Here is a 7491-nt window from a genome sequence, read left to right as displayed (position 1 = left end):
ATTCTGTTGCTGTTGTTATTTGCACACAATTCCAAAATAAAGATAACAGCTTAGAGGATGTGCAATAAATATTTATAATTTTGATTGTTATTTTTTATATTTTGGTATTAGTATTCTGTCTCTTTGGTTCCAAAAAATTTGTTGATAACAATTTCATTCTGTCTGACCTACTTATTACAAATGTTTAATATAATCAATATGTTAATAAATAAAATTTATAGGGTAAGTCCGGGAGAGTTGGACCACATTTCTTTGAACGCTCACTAAAATTATATTTGTCAACTTATTAACATTATTATTTAAGCGTTTGGTAAAAAATTTAGTTTTGTACCCTTAAGAGTTTACTTTCTAATTGAATATTATTCTAAAGGCTACATTGCAGTTTTTCCAAAACTTTGCATGGTCCATGTCACCCGGACGTGTCTGGGTGAGATGGACCAGTAGCTTGGGAAAGATGGACCAGGGGTAAAAAGTAGGATCAATTACTACAAACCAAGCATAAAGTAAAAAATATGTATATTTTACATAATAATAAATATTACAATAACCAAATAAAAAAACAAACAAGTCTATTCTTTTGCTTTCTTGTCCACAATCTTTCTATTAATGGGAAACTTCCCTTTTTGTGACATTATTTCCCTGGTACCGCAAGTCACATTTTACTTCAAAACTAGAACAACCTTCATGAAACCACTGAGAACACTGTACACACTTCACCCAGTCTCCTTTTTTTGTAGTTTCATTGTAAGCCTCTCCACATCCCACACATTCATCTTTATCCCATTCTTCTACTGACATACCGTCATCTTGGACTAGATCTGTAGAATCATAGCTTTCTGAGTCTGAACTTTTAAACTGTGTCACTTTGCTAGATGGTTCCTTTTTTGGCTTGAGAAACTTTTTTTTATTGAATTTTTTGTTTCAGTTGATCTTGTTTCTTTTTCTTTTTTTTGTTTATCTTTCAATGCTTGCTCAACTGCCTTTCTTTTTTCAACAACAGAAATGTTCTGAGCTGAATTTAATATTTTCGAAACAGTCGTCAAACATCTCTTAACGGTTACTTTCTGCATGAGAGAAGGGATGGGTGATATATGTTCTAGAAGTTTAGAAGGAGTCATTTTTGACAGTGTAAGGCTACTAGAAGTACTGGTAATACTAGCAAGATCAAATTGAGTTCTTCATACTGCACAGGAGACAAAAGAATCAACAGTATTACTTGTTGGCACATTAGTTACAATATTGACGTGTTGGCCGATAAGTTCTGCATTGGAGGCAACAGCATCAACCTCGCCGGTTGGTGCACTAGCGAGAGTGTGCGCCAATACTTGGAATTGGGCTCTAGGTAGGCGTAGGCTGGTATGACAGACATATCTAGAGGGACTATGCCACAAGCTTGAAATCCACTCTCACCGTTTTGTACAACTGTAGCTTTTTCCATGCAGAGTTGAGAAGTTTTCCAAACTGCAGACGATTGATCTTTCTGGATGGATTGTTTTTAATGAAATAATTACAAGTAATATAAAAGTAGGACTTGATTTGAAAACGGATCAATCCAAAGGTTGTAGCCAGTGCAAAGTATGGAGTGGAATGTTCAACAAAATGATTCCTTCTTGCTCCGTGTACACTAGGACTTCCAAGGAACTGGTGTGTGAAGTGTGACCTACAAGTAAGAAAAGTACTTTCCTGGCTGGTTTTCTAGGTTGGAAATGACTTTTTAACCAGTGCAGAAAAGTTTCATTAGTGACATAAGAAGATTTTTGTGACATTTTTACAACTGAGCCAGGAGGCATCCCGTCCATGAACTCAACTTTTAAGTTCTTGCCCTTCATTATGCAGTATGGGGGAAGAAATGTACCTTCAGCGCTAGCACAAGCTAGAACAGAAACGATTTCACTCTTTTCCCCTGACTTAATAGAAGTTACATTTTTGGAACCTTTAATGGCAACAACATTTTTTGGCTTTTTGTTCAGTTGAAGCCCGGTTTCTCCATGTTAAGAATGTGCCCAGTCTTTTCAACCAAATTGTTTTCCAAAATAATACTTTCTAGTAACTTAAAGTACTCTTCCACACACCTCGTGTTCATTCCCTTAGCTCAGGATACAGATACACCTTCTGATTTTCTTATAGTAAGAGTAGGATTTCTTAAAAGAAAAGAGTTTAGCCAATCATAACCAGCTTTTCTAGTTTCCTTGTTAAATTTGTGAGGTAGATTTAGCTCTTCAGCAACTTCAAACGCCATGCTTCTCCCTGAATCCATGCAAGGAGTAAACCCATGAGCTTGTAACTTTTTTATGTGGCCTACAATCTTCAGTTCATTTCATCATCATCATCATAAGTGGCTCGACAATCCGTTGTGGATCTTGGCCTGCTCACAAAGGAGTCGCCACTCCTGTCGATTCCTGGCCACTTCCCTCCATCTTCTAACCCCTAGAATCTGTAGGTCTTCTTCCACATCATCAATCCATCTCATTCGTGGTCGTCCTCTGCTTCTTGTGCCCGCTGGTTTTGAAAATGTTAATTTCTTGGTGTATTCGTGATCTGACATCCTAGCAATGTGTCCAGCCCATCTAAGTCTTTGCACTTCTGTTCATTTACTCTTCCTAAAATGGAGGAAAACCCTAAGCCGTCCTACGTGAACTTTTGTTTTTTAATCCTTCTTTTAGGAGTGGTCTTAGGAATTTGATAAGCTTTAGTAGCAGCATTGACACGCATTTCTTTATTTTCCACCGCATGAACCGCTTGTATTAGTGCATCTTCCGTCCACGCCCCTCTACTGGTATCCTTTCTTACGTAGTTAGTTTTTCTGAAACAAAAAAATACCAGTTACTTAGTAATTACACTATAAGTCGTTTTAATAAAAGTAATATTTAAAAATGTTGGTACTGGTCCATCTCTCCCGGTCACGAAATACATGGCCCATCTCTACCAAAACGTACTGGTCCATCTCTCGCAAAAGTCCGGGTGACATGGACCACCTCATAATTCGCATTTTTAACGTACACACGCCGGCCTTTTTAGGTTAGGTTACTACCTACATGTTTATTGACATCGCTACAAGAATCCTACGTCGATATCACGTAAACTTAAACTGAAAACTAAAACTATGTTACTACGTTAAAAACTTTTAGACTTATCAAAACAGACAATGACGTTTTTCTCGACAAATATTACCAACAACACCACACAACTAACAGCATGTCTTCGCTGTAACTGAAGCATACTCAAAACAAACGATGGTAGCGCTCGAGCGTCAGAGTTCGGAAATAATAGACTGGTCCATTTCTGTCGGTGGTCCATCTCTCCCGGACTTACCCTAACAAACAACTAAGTGTATTTAAAAAAAATAATAATAATAAACATAACTGCTGTTTTTAAGTGTATTCTCTTGTGGTGTATAAAGTACCATACGCGTGTATTTATGGCATAACGTGATGTGCGAGTAGTTAAAGGTTAATATCCATTAATTAAGTATTGTTATTTTTTATTGTTAATTTAGTATTGTCTCCGTTTAATATTATTTGGTTCTCGTCATTTGCATAGAATACCAAGAAATCGAACAATAACCTAATGATTGGAAATTATCACAAATCCTTCAAAAAAAAATACTGTACATGAATGCAAAAAAATTAAATTAAAATTTAAGTTAAACAAAAATTGGTTTTTAAACAAACACGCTGTTACCTTCAGTGTCATACAGGTATAAAGAATCAGTAAACAGATTATATCAAATTATATTTTAATGCATGTTATAAGTATAGTTTATACACGTTGAATACGTAATGCTATTTTAATATCAACTGAAAATATTTTGTGTCATATTTAACTTGTCTAAAGCTTCAAAATTAAGCTCTTTATAATTATAATACCACTATAAATCCAGCTACTAACTTTACGTCAATAAGAATCAAACAGAAGCTTGAACACAAAAGACATGACTAAACGGCAGAAATCAATAACAGCAAAAATCTAACTCCAAAATAAAGGCACTATCATACCGCAAACAATTCTGTCAATCGCTTACTTTGTTATCTTATTTCCGTAAATCCCGCGAGTCTAAGCGAAAGCGCAATTCGAAAATCCCTTCTTTCTCTGCTACACCAGGACAGACGACACAGAGCAAAATGACATAGCGAAACTGAGAAGTACGGTTGGGCTAAAGTTAAAACTCAAATAATAAGGATGTACAATTTGTACGATGATTTTTCAAAAATTCGTATTATCTTTAAATTCTTGCTCAATTCGAAATATATGTTACAAATATATTTTTATGGTAACAAAACTAACTTGTCCAAGATAAACAAAAAATCCAGCATTTCAAAATGTGGAATTTTTCTTGATCAACGCAATTTTCGTAATATTTTAGTTCCTTTTAATTCTCATTGCTGAATCGCCTATTATTACATTATTATTTCACTGTGTTTGTACCTATCACTTCCTCTGTTACAATTTTTTTGATATTTGATTATTGCAGATAGTTGGATTTACGTGTTTTATAGATTTAACAATCGAATGACGGAGTGTAGCATTGTCTTAAGGGCTCATTGTAGCTGCATTATTAGCAGATATTAATTTTTATTTATTATTATAAATACGGCTGCCTCATTGTCTTTTCTTTGCCGTCATTGCATTTTTAAGAAAAGGGTGCTCCATGTCTTTTTTATAATCCCAGTATTATCTCTTTTCTGGTTCTGAAGTTTATCCACTAATAATTTAAATTTTAATAAAGCATTTCAGTTCTTGAAGTGAGATATTTGGATCGAGAATATTTTTGAAAAGAGCATATTTTTTTCTAAAGCACATATAGTTGTTGACTCTAAGTATTGGAATAATGGGGCATCCCAAAATAACTCAAACAATTCAACAGGTTTAAATTCTCATATGCAAAAAATTGGTTTTGGAAAAGTATCCAGACGATTTTAAAAATCACGTCGTTTTAACCAAGAATCTGTACATTCTCTAAAACAGCAGGGATGAAAGCCCTTAGAAAAATTAATGATAAGAGACACTATAAGACAGAGCTAGAAGTGCAGATATACGACGTAAATGAAAGGTTAAGAACATCAAGCACACGATATGAAATAGAAGAGTAGAATGAAACGATCATATAAGCTGAAAAACAACAAATAGCATAGTACAGACCATTCCACAATAGGAAGACGATCAGTAGGAAGAATATGAAAACGATGGAACGACAACTTACTGGAAGCACATTAAAAACAGCCTTATTTATTGAAGTCGAAATGCCATGTCACTTTTTGATTGCCTGGTAATGAGTAAGTTCGTTAACTAGTTTTAAACAACAAAGGACTTTTCGTGTCTCTTTCTTTGTAAGTAGTTGTAATATATTATTAAGTCTTTATAAGTAGGTGTAATATCTGCCTAATAACGTGGCTATAATATCTTACTTTTGGTCAAATAAAAATTATTTATGATTGATTACTAAACCCTTCTATCAATGATTTGGAATTGTTTTTGTTACATAGTTCTGGTCTGTATTATACCTATAAAAAACGAATTTAGTTTCGTTAATTTCTTAAAAAAATATATTGAACTTTGAAGTCCATGGTTCTAGGACTTTAGAACAAAGAGCCTTGCAAACAGATGTGGAATCCATTCCTAGTACTTCCAAATCACCTACAACTTCAAAGATACGACTGAATGTTCAACAGTCAGATCCATTAAAGAAAAACGGTGACATTGAGGACTTCCAATCGCAATCAAATATTTCCACTTCTTCACTCACTATGACTGATGTCACATTTCCAGTTGTTGCCAGAACATTAGATCGTTATGGGGTTTCAGATCGTGCTGGAGCTGCAATCATTTTTGCAGCTTTCCAAGACATTGGTCTCATTACTGCAAACGATTTACGTGTTTTATAGATTTACCAATCGAATGACGGAGTGTAGCATTGTCTTAAGGGCTCATTTTAGCTGCATTATTAGCAGATATTAATTTTTATTTATTATTATAAATACGGCTGCATCATTGTCTTTTCTTTGCCTTCCGATTTTAACCCTTAATATTCTAAATTATTATATTTTTCGAAAATCATATATTTTAATCGAGTTTTTGAGCTTATTTTTAAAACAAAAATTAGCTAAAAAGTTATTAGCTATTACATGTAACTCTAGGGTATACAGGAAGTAAAATAAGAAAAAATGCTAAGAGTATATTAAATTATATATTTAAGCATAAAAGATGTTTTACATATGTATAGAGACTTATCTTGTATGAAATAGCTCATTGCAATTAATACACAACCCCAAATCACACTTTCTACACACTTTTCTAACAAAATAAATGCAATTTTCAAATGCGCACCATCTTTTCTTGTTCGGAATGTATATCAAGATGTAATCGTGTCTGACAAATCTGACGGAGTCGCTGGTGCGACTACCAAAACTGCTTGAAATTGGGGGTTTCGGTCTACCTGCACCTTTGGATTCTGTACCATACTTCATAAGATATTAAGTGGCTATATCTCTGCAAAAATCGATTTTTTTTACTGAATTACCGGTCTTCTTATAAATATGCCAAGCATTTTCCAATGATGCGTCTAGTAACCATGTAAATAATGGCCACAGCTATTTGTTTTTTGATCTAATACAAATCCTGCACCTTCCTATGTTTTGATCCATTAAGTCCATTTCTCCCATCGATGAGTTATATTTTCCTATGAGACACGGACGAGACACTTGAATCATTTTCTTTTCTTGTTGGAAAAACCTTTTTACAAGTGGTGTCATTGGTTGTATGTCATAAGAAGTAGACACAGCAGTAAAAATATTATTGTCGGACCAACGCACAAAAATAATGCCTGTGTTACGTTCGATAACGCCACTACTATCAGCCCGATCTGCCTGTTTTTGAAAATCACTTTGGTAAACGATTTTCGCGAATGTTACCGGTACACCATATACCATTTTCTCGCATATTTAACAGTAGGTTAACATTGGTAAACAAGTTATCGAGAGTTTATATGATAAATTCCTTTTATTTGTGGGTAACTTGTGGGGAGCAGTAGCTTTTCCATATAATTTTTCGTCCCTTTCGCTGAATTTTGGGTATGTCCCTGATATATATTAGAATTAATTAGATAATTATCTTTTGTGTTTAGCAACAAAATTTCAAATCTAAACCTGATTGGCTTTCCCCTTATGAACTGTTTACAAGAATGCTTCTCATAGTATCTTCATGCTATTATTTTATGCCCAATGTACAAGTTGCAAAATTGGTTCAAATCGATTACGCGTCATTGCATTTTTAAGAAAAGGGTGCTCCATGTCTTGTTTAAAATCCCAGTATTATCTCTTTCCTGGTTCTGGAGTGAATCCACTAATAATTAAAATTTCAATAAAGCATTTCAGTTCTGGAAGTGAGATATTTGGATCGAGAATATTTTTGAAAAAAGCATATTTTTTTCTAAAGCACATATAGTTGTTGACTCTAAGTATTCGAATAATGGGTCATCCCAAAATAACTCAATTC

Source organism: Diabrotica undecimpunctata, chromosome 11 (assembly GCF_040954645.1).
Source record: "Diabrotica undecimpunctata isolate CICGRU chromosome 11, icDiaUnde3, whole genome shotgun sequence".
NCBI classification, from domain to species: domain Eukaryota; kingdom Metazoa; phylum Arthropoda; class Insecta; order Coleoptera; family Chrysomelidae; genus Diabrotica; species Diabrotica undecimpunctata.
This window is presented reverse-complemented; position numbering follows the sequence as displayed.